Here is a 20,629-nt window from a genome sequence, read left to right on the forward strand (position 1 = left end):
TAAAAACAACAACAACACGAAAGCACATAAAATAAAGTAAATTTGCATAAAAATATATAAACAAAAAACACATTAGATAAGGGAAATGCGTATAAAAATATGTATACAAAATACATTTTACTACTAATTTGTATCTAAATATATATACAAATACACATAAAATAACATAAATTTCTATAAAAATATATATTCACAATACACATTAAATAATGTAAATACGTATAAAAATATATATACAAAATACACATAAAATAATGTAAATTCGTATCAAAATAAATAAAATACCAATAAAAGAATGTGTATTTGTATGAAAATAAATATACAAAATACACATAAAATAACGTAAATTTGTATAAAACTATATACAAAAATACACAAAATAATTTAAATTTGTATGAAAATAGGTAAACAAAATACATATAAAATTTGATAAATTTGAATTAAAATATATACAAAATACATAAAATAATGTAAATTTGTATTGAAATAGATATGCAAAATACAAATAAAATAATGTAAACTTGTATCAAAATATATATACGAATACACATAAAATAACGTAAATTTCTATGAAAACATATACACAAAATACACATAAAATTATGTATATACGTATATATATATATATATATCAACAAACCACTTGTGCCAGGAATCGAACCCGTACTTTCTAAATAGAAATCAAGGCGCATACCAACCATGCCACCTGATGAGCTAAAAGACTTCACGCCAGCGGTTGCATTTAAGCAGCCAACCTGACGCCCCCACCCTCTTACGAGGAATGAAAGGTAAAGAAGTCCCGCTCACGCTCGGGGCAGTCGGAAAGAATTTTAATCAATCCCTGACGACACAACGCCGTGGTATATATATCAAGGAACTGTCTTTAACCGACAGAAAAACATCTCAACAAACCACTTGTGCCAGGAATCGAACCCGTTCTTTCTAAATAGAAATGAAGGCGCATACCAACCATGCCACCTGATGAGCTAAAAGACTTCACGCCAGAGGTTGCATTTAAGCAGCCAACCTGACGCCCCCACCCTCTTACGAGGAATGAAAGGTAAAGAAGTCCCGCTCACTCCTCTGGCGTGAAGTCTTGATTTCTCATAGAAGTCTGGATTTGGCACAAGTGGTTTGTATGATGTATTCGGTTAAATATATATATATATATATATATATATATATATATATATATATATATATATATATATATATATATATATATATATATATATATATATATATATATATATATATACAAAATAAACCTAAAATAATGTAATTTTTTATGAAAATAAATAAACAAAATCCCAATAAAAGAAAGTGTATATGTAGGAAAATATTTATACAAAATACACATAAAATAACAAAAATTTGTATAAAATATATATACAAAATACACATAAATAATGTAAATATGTATAAAAAAATATATACAAAATACAAATATAATAATGTTAAATCCGATCAAAAAAAAAACACAGAATGTCAATAAAATAATGTAAATTTGTATGAAAATAAAGATGCAAAATACCCATCAAATAACTCATATTTTTTTTATAAAAATATATATACACAAATACACATAAAATAATTAAATTTGTGTTAAAATAAATATACAAAATGAACATATAATAAGGTAGATTTATTTTGAAAGATGCATTCAAAATATACATAAATCAATGTAAATTTGCTTCAAAATAAATATACGAATACACATCAAATAACTTAAATTTCTATAAAAATATATATACAAAATACACATAAAATGATATAAATACGTATAAAAATATATATATACAAAATACACTTAAAATAATGTAAATTCGTATCAAAATAAACAAACAAATTACCAATAAAAGAACGTGTATTTGTTTGAAAATAAATATACAAAATACACATAGAATAAAGTAAATTTGTATAAAACTATACACAATAACACCCAAAAGTAATTTAAATTTGTATGAAAATACATATACAAAATACACATAAAATAAGTTGAATTTGAATTGAAATATATATACAAAATACATAAAATAATGTAAATTTGTCTCAAAATATTTCAACAAATACACATAAAATAACACAATTTTGTACAAAAATATATAAACAAAATACACATTAAATAATGTAAATACGTATAAAAAATAAATACAAAATACACATATAATAATGTAAATTCATATCAAAATAAATACACAAAATATCAATAAAATAATGAAAATTTGTATGAAAAAAATATATTGAAATTACACATAAAATAACGCAAATTTCTAAAAAAATATATGTAATAAATGCACATAAAATAATTTAAATTTGTATGAAAATAAATATACAAGATACACATAAAATAAATCAAATTTGTTAAAAAAAAAATATAGATTACACATAAAATAATATAAGTTTGTATAAAATAAGAATACAAATGAACACAAAATATAGTAAATTTGTATTAAAATATATATACAAAACACACATTAAATAGTGTAAATGCATATAGAAATATGTATACAAAATACATATGAAATAATCTAAACTCGTATCGAAATAAATATACAAAATATCAATAAAATAATGTCATTTTGAATGAAAATATATATAGAAAATACACATAAAATAACGTAAATACAAATAAAAATATACACATACAATATTTTTCGAATGAAAATAAATATAAAAAATAAACATAAAATAAGATAAATTTGTAATGAAATATATATACAAAATGCACATAAAATATTGTAAATTTGTATCAAAATATATATACAAATACGCATGAAATAATATAAATTTGAATAAAAATATTTATTCAAAATACACATCATATAATGTAAATACGTATAAAAATATATATACAAAGTACATATAAAATAATGTAAACTCGCATCAAAATAAATCAACAAAATACCAATAAAATAATATAAGTTTGAATGAAAATAAATTCACAACATACACAAAACATAACTAAAATTTGTATTAAAATATATACAAAAATACCCAGAAATAATTTTAATTTGTATGAAAATAGATATATAAAATACAAAATTATAGGCTAATTTGTTTTGAAATATATATACAAAATACCAATAAAACAATGTAATCTTTTATCAAAATATATAAACAAATACACATAAAATAACGTATATTTGTATAAAAATATATATACAAAATATACATTAAATAATGTAAATATATACAAAAAATATATACAAAATACACATAGAATAATGTAAAATCAATAATGTAAAATAACGCATATTTGTATAAAAATATATAAAAAAAAATACTCGTAAAATAATTAAATTTGTATTAAAATAAATGTACAATATGCACATACAATAAGGTAAATTTGTACTGAAATAAATATGCAAATTCACATAAAATAATGTAAATTTGTTTGAAAATAGATATACGGATACACATAAAATAACGTAAAATTCTATGAAAATTTATAAACAAAATACATATAAGATGATGTAAATACGTATATATATATATATATATATATATATATATATATATATATATATATATATATATATATATATATATACATTCGTATATATATATATATATATATATATATATATATATATATATATATATATATATATATATATATATATATATATATATATATATAAATGACATCACTTGCTCGTGCCCACGACCTGACTCTTGAATTTTCCACCATCTGGTTAAGACTTCACTGTCATTCTATTACTAAATACATCTGTGCTGTTTATCTCTCACCTAACTCTACCAACTATGTAAAATTCTTTGACTATTTGAATTCTAAAGTGGAGCACATCTTGACCCACTCTCCCTTCGCTGAAATCTCCATCTTAGGAGATTTCAATGTTCACCACCAGCTTTGGCTTTCATCCTCTTTCACTGACCATCCTGGTGAACAAGCCTACAACTTTGCTATCCTCAACGACCTAGAGCAGTTGGTCCAGCACCCTACACGTATTCCCGACCGTCTTGGAGATCGGCCCAACATTCTAGACCTCTTCCTTACCTCAAACCCTTCTGCTTATTCTGTCAAACTGTTCTCTCCGTTGGGCTCCTCCGATCACAATCTTATTTCTGTATCCTGTCCTATCGCTCCTGTACACCCTCTGGACCCACCGAAGAGGCGATGCTTCTGGCATTTTGCTTCAGCTCGGTGGGACGACCTGAGGATGTACTTTTCCGATTTCCCGTGGAATGATTATTGCTTCCAGGATAGAGACCCCTCTGTGTGTGCTCAGCGCATCACAGAGGTGATTGTCTCTGGAATGGAGGCATACATTCCGCGTTCTTTCTCTACTCCTCACGCAAAAAAGCCTTGGTTTAATCACGCTTGTTCTCGTGCTGTCAATGATAGAGAGGTAGCTCACAAAAGGTACCAGAGCCTTCAAACTAATGCTAATTATGAACTTTACATTTCTGCCCGAAATCGTGCCAAATCTATTCTCCGACTAACTTTTTGATAGGTCTGGTACAAATCTTTGCTTTCTAAACTACCCTCCTACGGTTTCTATCCTTCTCTCTGTACCTTTATCTCCAGTTTCCTCTCTGACCGTTCTATTTCTGCCGTGGTAGACGGTCACTGTTCTTCCCCTAAATCTATTAACAGTGGTGTCCCACAGGGTTCTGTCCTATCTCCCACTCTTTTTCTGTTGTTCATTGATGATCTTCTTTCCAAAACGAAATATCCTATCCATTCCTACGCCGATGATTCCACTCTGCATTATTCAACTTCTTTTAATAGAAGACCCACCCTTCAGGAACTTAACGACTCAAGGCTGGAGACTGCAGAACGCTTAGCCTCAGACCTTACTATTATTTCCGATTGGGGCAAGAAGAACCTGGTGTCCTTCAACGCCTCAAAAACACAGTTTCTCCACCTATCCACTCGACACAATCTTCCAAACAACTATCCCCTATTCTTTGACAACACCCAGCTATCACCTTCCTCAACACTAAACATTCTCGGTCTATCCTTAGCTCAAAATCTCAACTGGAAACTTCATATCTCCTCTCTCGCTAAATCAGCTTCCTCGAGGTTGGGCGTTCTGTACCGTCTCCGCCAGTTCTTCTCCCCTGCACAGTTGCTGTCCATATACAGGGGCCTTGTCCACCCTCGTATGGAGTATGCATCTCATGTGTGGGGGGGCTCCACTCACACAGCTCTTCTGGACAGAGTGGAGGCTAAGGCTCTTCGTCTCATCAGCTCTCCTCCTCATACTGATAGTCTTCTACCTCTTAAATTCCGCCGCAATGTTGCCTCTCTCTCTATCTTCTATCGATATTTCCACGCTGACTGCTCTTCTGAACTTGCTAACTGCATGCCTCCCCCCCTCCCGCGGCCCCGCTGCACTCGACTTTCTACTCATGCTCATCCCTATACTGTCCAAACCCCTTATGCAAGAGTTAACCAGCATCTTCACTCTTTCATCCCTCACGCTGGTAAACTCTGGAACACTCTTCCTTCATCTGTATGTCCTCCTGCCTACGACTTAAACTCTTTCAAGAGGAGGGTATCAGGACACCTCTCCTCCCGAAACTGACCTATCTTTCGGCCACCTCTTTGGATTCTTTTTAGGAGCAGTGAGTAGCGGGCTTTTTTTTTATTAATGTTTGCTTTTGTGTGCCTTGAACTGTCTCCTTTGCTGTAAAAAAATATAAAAAAATAAATAAATATATATATATATATATATATATATATATATATATATATATATATATATATATATATATATATATATATATATATATATACACCTAAATAATGTAAATTCGTATCAAAATAAATAAATAAAATTCCATTAAGAGAATGTATATTAGTAGGAAAATGAATATTCAAAATATAAATAAAAGAACTAAAATCTGTATAAAAATATATACAAAAATACACAAAAATAATTTAAATTTACATGAAAATAGATATACAAAATCCACATAAAATTAGGCTAAATTGTTATGAAATACATATACAAAATACACATTAAATAATGTAAATTTGTATGAAAATATATAAACAAATATACATAAAATAATGTAAATTTGTATCAAATATATATACAAAATACACATTAAATAATGTCAATATGTGTAAAAAATATATACAAAATACACATGAAAAAATGTAAAATCTTATCAAAATAAATACATAGAATATCAATAAAATAATGTAAATTTGGATGGAAATAAAGATGCAAAATACTTTACAAAAATGCACATAAAATAATTAAAATTTGTATGAAAAAAAAATTACAAAATACACATATATTACGGCAAATTTGTATTAAAAAATACAGAATACAAATAAAATAATGGAAATTTGTATAAAAACAACAACAACACGAAAGCACATAAAATAAAGTAAATTTGTATAAAAATATATAAACAAAAAACACATTAGATAAGGGAAATGCGTATAAAAATATGTATACAAAATACATTTTACTACTAATTTGTATCTAAATATATATACAAATACACATAAAATAACATAAATTTCTATAAAAATATCTATTCACAATACACATTAAATAATGTAAATACGTATAAAAATATATATACAAAATACACATAAAATAATGTAAATTCGTATCAAAATAAATAAAATACCAACAAAAGAATGTGTATTTGTATGAAAATAAATATACAAAATACACATAAAATAACGTAAATTTGTATAAAACTATATACATAAATACACAAAATAATTTAAATTTGTATGAAAATAGATAAACAAAATACATATAAAATTAGATAAATTTGAATTAAAATATATATACAAAATACATAAAATAATGTAAATTTGTATCAAAATATTTAAACAAATACACATAAAATAACGTAAATTTATTTAAAAATATATGAAAAAAACACATTAAATAATGTAATTACGTATAAGAAACAAAACACACATATATTAATGTAAATTCGTATCAAAATAAATCAACAAAATACCAATAAAATAATATAAATTTTGTGTGGAAATAAATTTACAAAATAAACATTACAAAACTAAAAAAAAAAATTTATTAAAATATATACAAAAATACTTAAAATAATTTAAATTTGTATGAACATCGATATTATATACAAAATACACATAAAATTAGGTAAATTTGTTTTGAAATATATATACAAAATACCCCCAAAATATTGTAAATTTGTAGCAAAATACACAAACAAATACACATAAAATAACGTATATTTGTATAAAAATATATATACAAAATATACATTAAATAGTGTAAATATGTAAAAAAGATATATATAAAATACACAGAGAATTATGTAAAATCGTATCAAACTAAATACACAGAATATCAATAAATTATTGTAAATTTGTATGAAAACAAAGATGCAAAATAGCTATAAATAACGAATATTTGTATAAAAAAATATATATGCAAAAATAAATATTTAATAATTAAATTTGTATTAAAATAAATATACAAAATGCACCTATAATAGGGAAAATTTGTATTGAAATAGATATGCAAAATACACATAAAATAATGTAAATTTGTATCAAAATATATATACGAATACACATAAAATAACGTAAATTTCTATGAAAAAATATTTACAAAATACACATAAAATTATGTAAATACGTATAAAAATATATATACAAAATACACCTAAAATAATGTAAATTCGTATCAAAATAAATCGACAAAATACTAATAAAATTATATAAATTTGTGTGAAAATAAATTTACAAAATACACATAACCTAACTGAAATTTGCATTAAAATATAAATGAAAATACGCAGAAATAATTTAAATTTGTATGAAAATAGATATACAAATTACATATCATATTAGGTAAATTTGTATTGAAATACATATACAAAATACACATAAAATAATGTAAATTTGTATGAAAATATATAAACAAATATACATAAAATAACGTAGATTTGTATAAAATATAAATTCAAAATACACATTAAGTAATATAAATATGTTTAAAATATATACAAAATACAAATAGAATAATGTAAAATCGTATCAAAATAAATACACAGAATATCAATAAAATAATGTAAATATGTATGAAAATAAAGATGCAAAATACCAATAAAATAACGCATTTATATATATTTATATATATATATATATATATATATATATATATATATATATATATATATATATATATATATATATATATATATATATATATATATATATATATATATATATATATATATATATATATATATATATATATATATATACAAAAATACACATAAAATATTGTAAGTTTGTTTCAAAATATAGAAACAAATTGACATAAAATTACGTAAAATTTTATAAAAATATATATACAAAATATACATTAAATAATGTAAATATTTATAAAAAATATGTACACAACAAATATAGAGTGATGTAAAATCGTATCAAAATAAATGAAAAGAAAATCAATAAAATAATGCAAATTTTTAAAAAAATAAAGATGCAAAGTACTCATAAAATAACGCATATTTCTAAAAAAATATATATACAAAAATAAACATAAAATAATTAAATTTGTTTAAAATAAATATACAAAATGCACATACAATAAGATACATTTTTATTGAAATAGATATGCAAAATACACATGAAACAATGTAAATTTGTTTCAGAATTACACATAACGATTACACATAAAATACCGTAAATTTCTATAAAAATATATATACAAAATACACATAAAACGATGTAAATTCGTATAAAAATATATAAACAATATACCAATAAAAGAATGTGTAATTGTAAGAAAATAAATATATAAAATACACATAAAATAACGTAAATTTGTATAAAACTATATACAAAATTACACATAAGTAATTTAAATTTGTATGAATACAGATTAAAAAATACACATAAAATAAAGTAAATTTGTTTTGAAATATATATACAAAATATATAAAATAATGGAAATTTGTATCAAAATATTTAAAGAAATACCCATAAAATAACTTAAATTTGTATAAAAAAATATGAACAAAATATACATTAAATAATGTAAATACGTATAAAAAATATATAGAAAATACACATATAATAATGTAAATTCGAATCAAAATAAATAAACAAAATACCAATAAAATAATTTTAATTTGTATGATAAAATATATACAAAATACATGTAAAATATAGCAAATTTCCATAAAAATATAAGTACAAAAATACATATAAAATAATATAGATTTGCATGAAAATAAATTTACAAAATACACATAAATTAAGGCAAATTTGCATTAAAAAATACAGAATACACATAAAATAATGTAAATTTGTATAAAAAACAACACAAAAGCACATAAAATAAAGTAAATTTGTATAAAAATATATATACAGAAAAAAAACATTAAATAATGGAAATGCGTATAAAAATATATACAAAATACATTTTACTACAAATTTGTATCAAAATATATATACAAATACACATAAAATAACTTAAATTTGTATAAAAATATATATACACAATTCACATTAATGTAAATATGTTAACGAATTTTAAGCGTCATTTTTAACGTGGTTAATGTAACGTGTTACGTTTAAGTTTAAGGCTCGAACTGTTATCTCACGTCAGGTCCGGTGTTGCGTTGCCTGCGTTCTCCAGTTGATTGAAGTGGTTGAGACAACACAATAGACTTTTAGTTAAGTGATGTGTGGCCGAGCGGTAGCCGTTATAAGTTCACTTTAGTTCACTCTCTGTGGTTAATACAAATACCAAATGTATTTTAACTATATTAAGTTGTATACAAAGTTTACAGTTTACGTGAGCGAGACGCACGAAATCAGAGACAGCCACACCGCTGCAGGGCGCGGGGAGGCAGAGCACCGCTCGCCTGCCCGTCACCCGTCTTCTCTCCCTTCTCCGCGTTGTTCGCCCGTTTTATTTGCTTGTAGTTCGTCCGGAAGGGTGTGGGTTCCGGTTGATGACGGCTGATGAAAGTCATCATTTGCTGATCCTAGTGTCAGTTCATCACAGCTTCCCACGGACAAAAGCACGACGTGTTGTTAGACATCCTGTTGTGCGACACCGACCGGGTGTCGCCACACGTACAGTCATACATACACATGTACATTATAATATATACATTACATCGCTCGGTTCTCTAAAAGTCGCGACCTCGCGAGTCACCCGACCTTTTAAAGCAGTGTACCTACCCATGTTATATTCGCACAATATGTACTAGTTAAACGAAGTCCTGTTATTGCATTAAAAAAATATATATACAAGTCAGAGCCCGCCTAACGATACAGCATCGGGAAATGCCAATGCTAATAAAAATAATCATGGAAGTAACATGAAATGGGCAAAGTACATACAGGGCGAGGTAAACAGGGTTAGAGTCGTGGACATGGAAGCTCAGTACTATTCCGAGAAAACAAAATAATAGCTCGAAAAATTATTTACATGACACATCCTAGTAAAATTAAATTGACTAAACACTCATTAGGATACATGGTAATGGAGCTATTTGGAATAGTAAAAAGAAAAAGGAACAATCCTTGAAGAAGATCTGCTACACACTGAACCTTCGAGTCACACCTGGACACAAAACTGTCGCAGAGAAACACTCATCCGTTGCGTGACAATTAATTGCCAGTGTCGTTACCCTCGGCACGCCTTCGAGACGGGTGGGGTTTACAACAATAGATAAGGTTGTGTGAAAAGAGGTAATGTTATCCGTAGAGTCTCCTAATAGTTACAATGTGATAACAAGGACAAGTCTGGAGAACCTTTGAAGCATCGGCAGTCAGCACCACTAACTCCTAATACTCCGTTTTTCAGGTCTACAGTACTATAAAAGAAAATCCTGTCACCAAGTTGTGAAATCACTGTTGTAACAAATCTCACTGAAATATATAATTCCAGCATAATTGATTAAAGTAATTCCAGCATTAATAAACATCAAATGAAAAAGACAAATTTCCACCTATCCCTCGATCGTAACGAACGTGGATGACTGACATCTTTGACGCCAAAAATAATTCCCGTAACGGATAACAGTGGTATGTCAAGCAAAGGGTAAGTAAGACTTGTCTGCTTACTTCCAAAGCTTACATATATTCACATGCTGGTTACGATAAAAGTTAGGGACACCATCTGCTCAAGTTAAGTTAAGTCTGTCAGTGCAGAGAAAAAGTATGTTTTAAGCAGAAGCACATGAGGTTCAAGGTTAAATTGTACCCCACCCTATGTTAGTCTACAACCTCGGTTATTACGGCTCCAATTAAATTAAGAAGACTGACTGCCTTGCATTAACTCAGCAATAAAAGAAAATAGTGGGTTAAAGTGAAAAGTATTACTCAAGCACTCCCCTTCTCGCATGAAAAAGATGCAGGCAAAAGCTTAGGAACCAAACATAAATTAGTAGATGCGAGGATGCAGGTTATAGTCGTGTGGTGGAAAGATACACAAAGCAGCGTCAGGCTGAACCTCAAGCCGGCGCTAGTCCTTGGAGACGATCACTATGCACCATTCTGTGCAAATAAAAAGATCGTAAAGCTCAAATTTCCAACCACCTATTTATCTGACTATTTCTGCCTAAACCACGGGTAAAAGAACACACCAAGGATTTTTTTATTACCGCTGGTGACACCCAAAAAGGCTTAGGTCAGAGGGTCGCGAAGGCCCCCCTCCCCGACGAACGTGTCGACGGCAAACGAAGCTTCAAAAAGGACCCAAAACTACTTTAAATGCCATAAAAGTTGGCTGATAAAACCGTGTAGGTTGCCAGTGGGGCTGTAGTCAAGGGATACTGCACTCCTTCGAAGAGGAACTTTAAGGACAATCATGTACATAAGGAACTCTATTAATAATCCAGCATTAGCTACAGAAATGGTTTCTCCATCTGTCCAGTTTCCTTGTTTAAAACACGAGATCAAATCAGTAGATAGCCTATAGGCGTCCACTGGCCTATTAAAAAGGCCACTCGTTTGCAGTGTCCACAGCAAAATTTTATACCCTTTACGAGGCTGTGTTGCCCATCTTCCCCAAATGTTTCAAGAAAAAATGACCGAAACGCATCATAATCCTTCCGTCCTGTGAACGCGCTCCTGTTTATGAGGGCCGTCGTTCCCGTTCCCGGGATTGACCTTCGAGCGGCTGAGATATATTTTATCTCCCGGATTTGACACGAATGAAATGTCCATGACAATCTAACTTTGAAACAAGAAGTCCCTGGCCGAATAATCTGCCTCCCTTGCTACCCTGCGAAAGGCCTAACTGCTGTTGCTGTTAGTGGGTGATTAGGGGCAGAAGCCATTGTGGGATTAGTAAGGTAAGTAAATACCTCTTGGTTACACATGCAGCGTAAGAGGAGCAAGCACCCTTTGAAGACTGCTACACTCCTTTTTTTTTTTTTTTTTTTTTTTTTTACGTTGTTGCCTATTGCGCCGGTAGGCATCTTCCCGGTGGGGCCTGATGGTCGGCCCAAGGCTTCTTCCAGGTGGGACCTGATGGTCGGCCCAGCCCCTTACATGAGAACAGTTACCGTTATCCTTGACGGCACTGTTATTTCTCTCTACCCACCCCTCATAGCCCTCGGGTCAGGTTTCTCTGCCATTAAAAGAGTTACTAGTAAAATGAGGAGTAAAAGGATAAAAGAAAAAAAATATTGCTGCAAAAATAAGTAAAGTAATAATCATTCACCGCTAAGTATGTGCTCACTCCTCCCCTATGCTTTTAAAATGCATAATAAAAGAGGAAAAAGAATAATGAGTGAGGCTTAGCAAGACAAAACTTCACTGTGCAATAAAACACACAAAAGAAAGGAGAAAAGAAAATGAATGATTATACATGAAATGCGTAACCATGTTACTCAAGAAAAATATTAAACATCCACACGCCAGAAAATTCAACAGCTGAAAAATCTAATAGATTAGATACGGCCCCACACGCCTAAACACGTGAACATAATAATAGTAATGCACCTGAAATAATGTTGCAAGTGGTGTAATTACTGAAACCGTATCAATGAGTGTCAGCTATAATGTGTTAAAAAAAACTCGAAGACAGCAACTCGATACCCCACTACTCAGCACGCACGCGTCCTTCGCCTTGCTGGTGACAAGGGCAGGGGTGCAGGGGTGGCAGGGTCTGCCGTCCCCCGTCTGGTAGCGGTGGTGGGAGTGGCGGCGGGCAGACAATATACGCCCACCAGTCACCCTCAAAGGTCCGAGTTGCCTGGCGAAGATAAGTGCGCACCTGCGACGAGTTGTGTCGTAGGAAGGAACAAATGTCTGGACACCTCCAAGGAAACTTGGTTGTGTGGAGGTGCGAGGCGGGACGCGCGGGTTGTGTGGAGGTGCGGGGCGGGGCGGGGTGTGCTCTCGGGTGCTGCTGTGTGCTGACTCGACTCACTGGGGTCGGGTGAGTCGCGAGGTCGCGACTTTTAGAGAACCGAGCGATGTAATATGTATATTATAATGTACATGTGTATGTATGACTGTACGTGTGGCGACACCCAGTCGGTATCGCACAACAGGATGTCTAACAACACGTCGTGCTTTTGTCCGTGGGAAGCTGTGATGAACTGACACTAGGATCAGCAAATGATGACTTTCATCAGCCGTCATCAACCGGAACCCACACCCTTCCGGACGAAATACAAGCAAATAAAACGGGCGAACAACGCGGAGAAGGGAGAGAAGACGGGTGACGGGCAGGCGAGCGGTGCTCTGCCGCACCGCGCCCTGCAGCGGTGTGGCTGTCTCTGATTTCGTGCGTCTCGCTCACGTAAACTGTAAACCTTATGTAGTACAACTGTTAATATAGTTAAAATACATTTGGTATTTGTATTAACCTGAGAGAGAGAACTAAAGTGATACGTATAAAAAAAATATATATACAAAATACATGTGGAAAATATGTAGCCACTTATTGGGGTAAACCCTCTGAAATCCCCTCACCTTCGTAGGTGTGGCTCACAGTTAAATGCTGGGTTTATAAAAAGGTGTTCAGGTTTCTACTCACATAAAAGGGAGATGGATTCCAGTTATTTGAATGTTGTCCTCGTACCCTAAACAAACCACTGAAAAGGGCGAAACGTAATGATTTAGTGAATTGTTGTGAAAGTTAATTTATTTAGCATGACAAGCTCAGCTGATTCTGAACTATTAATATAATTTACCTGAGGTTTGTTGTTTTCATGCTCCGTAACGACACCGCTTATTCGTGGTGCCGAACACTTTACTGCCCTTCTGTCGCGTGGACCTTATGACGCACCACACGTACAGTACTGCTTCATACGCAACGTCTCCGATTCTCTTGAGTCGTGCGTATTTCTTTCCCCTCCTAACACCTCACCTATTTGGCCAAATTAGGATTAATGCTAGAAAGGTACTTAGCTGTATCCATCAGGGTGTTAATGACAGGCAGCAGTATGTTGATCGACGAATCCTAGTTGTTAGTAGTATAGTAGTCGGGGCGTCGTGTCTGCTCGCCGAATCTGGTAAGACTGGTGATGCGGGAGCAGTATTGTAGTTTGACGTGTCCCGGCAATAAGTAGTAGAAATCCAGGGCGTCGACTGCTTGCCGTGTCTAAGTAAATATCGAGCCCGACGGTGGACCTCAACCAGCGCCGACCCGTCTTCTTTCAATAGCCATAAGCTGCTGCCTCTGACAGGCTCGCTTCCTCTCTCGCTGCCTTCCCTCGCACTCTGAAGCGCTATTCGAAGCAGCTCTTTGAAGCATAGTTTTATCTAAGTTAGTTTGCTGGTTAACTTATTTTTTATTTGTTAGCTGTGTAATCTAGTCCTCTCCTCGTAAGTAGGAGTAGCATTTCTGTTGTTGCTGTTAGCTGTGTAATCTAGTCCTCTCCTCGTAAGTAGGAGTAGCATTTTTGTTGTTGCTGTTAGCTGTGTAATCTAGTCCTCTCCTCGTAAGTAGGAGTAGCATTTTTGTTGTTGCTGTTACCTGTGTAATCTAGTCCTCTCCTCGTATGTAGGAGTAGCATTTTTGTTGTTGCTGTTACCTGTGTAATCTAGTCCTCTCCTCGTAAGTAGGAGTAGCATTTTTGTTGTTGCTGTTACCTGTGTAATCTAGTCCTCTCCTCGTAAGTAGGAGTAGCATTTTTGTTGTTGCTGTTAGCTGTGTAATCTAGTCCTCTCCTCGTAAGTAGGAGTAGCATTTTTGTTGTTGCTGTTAGCTGTGTAATCTAGTCCTCTCCTCGTAAGTAGGAGTAGCATTTTTGTTGTTGCTGCTAGCTGTGCAATCTAGTCCTCTCCTCGTAAGTAGGAGTAGCATTTTTGTTATAATTACTCCCCCCATTTTTTTTGTAGTTTTATTTTTATTATTCCCTGTCAAATAAATTTTTGACAATACACATAATATAATGTAAATTCGTATAAAAAAAATAAATAAAATACCGGTAAAAGAATATGTATTTGTATGAAAATAGATATACAAAATACACAAAATAAGGTAAATTTGAATTAAGATATATATACAAAATACATGAAGTAATGTAAATTTGTATCAAAATATTTAAACAAATACACATAAAATAACGTAAATTTGTTTTAAAAAAATGAACAAAAAAAACATTAAATAATGTAAATACGTATAAAAAATATATAAAAAATCACATATATATTAATGTAAATTCGTATCAAAATAAATAAAAAAAATACCAATAAAATAATATAAATTTTGTGTGAAAATAAATTTGCAAAATACATATAAAATTAGGTAGATTTATTTTGAAATATATATAAAAATTACCAGTAAAATATTGTAAATTTGTAGCAAAATATATAAACAAATACACATAAAATAACGTAAAATTCCATAAAAATATATATACAAAATATACATTAGATAATGTAAATATGTGTAAAAGATATAAACAAAATACACAGAGAATAATGTAAAATCGTATGAAACTAAATACACAGAATATCAATAAAATAATGTAAATATGTATGAAAATAGAGAAGCAAAATAGCTATAATTAACGCATATTTGTATAAAATATATTTATACAAAAATACATATCAAATAATTCAATTTGTATTAAAATAAATATACAAAATGAACATACAATAGGGAAAATTTGTATTGAAATAGATATGCAAAATACACATAAAATAATATAAATTTGTATTAAAATATATATACGAATATACCTAAAATAAGGTAAATTTCTATGAAAATATATATAAAGAATACACATAAAATGATGTAAATACGTATAAAAATATATATACAAAATACACTTAAAATAATGTAAATTCGTATCAAAATAAATCGACAAAATACCAATAAAATGATAAAAATTTGTGTAAAAATAAATTTACAAAATACACATAACATAACTAGAATTTGCATTAAAATATATACGAAAACACCCAGAAATAATTTAAATTTGTATGAAAATAGATATACAAAATACACATTATATTATGTAAATTTGTATTGAAATACATATACAAAATATACATAAAATAATGTAAATTTGTATGAAAATATATAAACAAATACTCATAAAATAACGTAAATTTATATAAAATATAAATTCACAATACACATTAAGTAATATAAATGTCTATAAAAAATATATACAAATACAAATAAAATAATGTAAAATCGTATCAAAATAAATACACAGAATATCAATAAAATAATGTATATTTGTATGAAAATAAAGATGCAAAATACCACTAAAATAACGCATTTCTTTATGAAAATATATATACAAAAATACACATAAAATATTGTAAGTTTGTATCAAAATATAGAAACAAATTCAAATAAAATTACGTAAAATTATATAAAAATATATATACAAAATATACATTAAATAATGTAAATATTTAAAAAAAATATATATACAAAACAAACATAGAATAATGTAAAATCATATCAAAATAAATGAACAGAATATCAATAAAATAATGTAAATTTTCCTGAAAATAAAGATGCAAAATACCCATAAAATAACGAATATTTGAATAAAAAAAATATATACAGAAATACACATAAAATAATTAAATTTGTATTAAAATAAATATACAAAATGCACATACTGCAAGGTAAATTTGTATTAAAATAAATATGCAAAATACACATAAAATAATGTAAATTTGTATCAAAATATATATACGAATACACATAAAATAACGAAAATTTCTATGAAAACATATATACAAAATACACATAAAGTGATGTAAATACGTATAAAAATATATATACAAAATACACCTAAAAAAATGTAAATTTGTATCAAATAAATAAACAAAACTCCAATAAAAAAATGTACATTTGTAGGAAAATAATTATTCAAAATACATGTAAAATATCTAAAATTTGTATAAAATATATAAAAAAATACACATACATAATCTCAATATGAATGAAAATAGATATACAAAATACACATAAAATTAGGTAAATTTGTATTGAAATACGAATACAAAATACACATAAAATAATAATAAATTTGTATGAAAATATATAAAGAAATACATATAAAATAACGTAAATTTGTATGAAATATAAATTCAAAATACATATTAAGTAATTTAAATATGTATAAAAAATATATACAAAATACAAATAGAATAATGTAAAATCGTATAAAAAAAATACACAGAATATCAATAAAATAATGTAAATTTTCTTTGAAAATAAATATGCAAAATACCGATAAAATAACGCATTTTTTTATGAAAATATATATACAAAAATACACATAAAATATTAAATTTGTATTGAAATATATATACAAAATGCACATACAATAGGGTAAATTTGTATTGAAATAGATATGCAAAATGCACATAAAACACTGCAAATTTGTTTCTAAATATATATATATATATATATATATATATATATATATATATATATATATATATATATATATATATATATATATATATATATATATATATATATATACAAAATACCCATAAAATGATGTATATACGAATTAAAATATATATACAAAATACACATATAATTATGTAAATGCGTATAAAATATGAATACAAAATACATATGATATAATCTATATTCGTATCGAAATAAATAAACAAAATACAAATAAAATATAGTGAAAGAAAATATATATACAAAATCCAAATAACATAACGTAAATACCAATACAAATATACACATTAAATAATTTAAATGTGAATGAAAATAAATATACATAAAAAACATATAATAAGGTAAATTTATCATGAAATATATATATATATATATATATATATATATATATATATATATATATATATATATATATATATATATATATATATATATATATATATATATATATATATATATGTATAAAATACACGTAAAATAATGTAAATTTGTATCAAAATATATATACAAATACATATAAAATAACATCAATTTATATAAAAATATATATACAAAATAAACATTAAATAACGTAAATACGTATAAAAATATATATTCAAAAGAACACATAAAATAATGTAAATTCGTATGAAAATAAATCAACAAAATACCAATAACATAATATAAATTTGTGTGAAAATAAATTTACAAAATACACATAACATAACTTAAATATGTAGTAAAATATATACAAAAATACCCAGAAATAATTTAAATTTCCATGAAAATAGATATACAAAATAAGCATAAAACTAGGTAAATTAGTTTTGAGATATATATACAAAATGCCGATAAAATATTGTAAATTTGTATCAAAATATATAAACAAATACACATAAAATAACGTAAATTTGTATAAAAATATATATACAAAATATACATTATATAATGTAAATATGTATAAAAAATATATAAAAAATACACACAGAATAATATAAAATCGTATCAAAATAAATGAACAGATATTCAATAAAATTATGTAAATTTGTATGAAAATATAAATGCAAAATACCCATTAGATAACGCATATTTGTATAAAAATATATATACAAAAATACACATAAAATAATTAAATTTGTATTAACGTAAATATACAAAATGCATATACAATAAGGTAAATTTGTATTGAAATAGATATGCAAAATACACTTAAAATAATGTAATTTTGTATCAAAATATATATACGAGTACACATAAAATAACGTAAATTTCTATGAAAATATATTTTGAAGATATACATAAAATGATGTAAATACGTATAAAAATATATATACAAAATACACCTAAAATAATGTAAATTTATATCAAAATAAATAAACAAAATTCCAATAAAAGAATGCATATTTGTGGAAAAATAAATATACAAAATATACATCAAATAAATAAAATTTGTATAAAAATATATACAAAAATTCACAAAAAATAATTTAAATTTGTATGAAAATACAAAATACACATAAAATTAGATAAATTTGTATTGAAATACATAAACAAAATAGACATTAAATAATGTAAATTTTTATGAAAATATATAAACAAATACACATAAAATATCGTAAATTTGTATAATATATATATATATATATATATATATATATATATATATATATATATATATATATATATATATATATATATATATATATATATATATATATATATATATATATATATATATATATATATATATATATATATATATATATATATATATATATATATATATATATATAGAAAATAAACATAAAATAAAGTAAATAAGTATACAAATATATATACAAAATACACATAAAATAAGGTAAACTCGGATCAATATAAATAAACAAAATACCAATATATGAATGCGTATTTGTATGAAAATAAATATACAAAATACACACAAAATAACGCAAATTTGTTTAAAGCTATATACAAAAATAAACAAAATGATTTAAATATGTATGAAAATAGATTTACACAATTCACATAAAATAAGCTAAATTTGAATTTAAATATATATACTAAAAACATAAAATAATGTAAATTTGTATCAATATATTTAAAGAAATACACATACAGTAACGTAAATTTGTATAAAAATATATCAACAAAATTCACATTAAATAATGTCAATACGTAAAAAAAAAAAAAATATATATAATACGTATAAAATAACGCAAATTTCTATAAAAAATATATGTACAAAAATACACATTAAATAATTTCAATCTGTATGAAAATAAATATTCAAAATACACATATACATTATTATTTTATTTGTGTAAAAAAAAATACAGAATACACATAAAATAATGTAAATTTGTATGAAAAACAACACAATTGCACATCAAATAAAGTAAATTTGTATAAAAAATATATATACAAAACACACACTAAATAATATAAATGCGGATAAAAAATATGTATAAAAAATACATATGAAATAATCAAAATTCGAATCGAAATAAATAAACAAAATACCAATAAAATAATGTAATTTTGAATGAAAATATATATACAAAATACACATAAAATAACGTAAATACAAATACAAATATACTCATAAAATAATTTAAATTTCAATGAAAATAAATATACAAAGTAAACATAAAATAGGGTAAATTTGTATTGAAATATATATACAAAATACACATAAAATAACGTAATTTTGTATCAAAATATTTATACAAAATACACATTAAATAATATAAATACGTATAAAAGTAAAATACAAAGTACACATAAAATAATGTAAA

Source organism: Eriocheir sinensis, unplaced genomic scaffold, assembly GCF_024679095.1.
Source record: "Eriocheir sinensis breed Jianghai 21 unplaced genomic scaffold, ASM2467909v1 Scaffold9, whole genome shotgun sequence".
NCBI classification, from domain to species: domain Eukaryota; kingdom Metazoa; phylum Arthropoda; class Malacostraca; order Decapoda; family Varunidae; genus Eriocheir; species Eriocheir sinensis.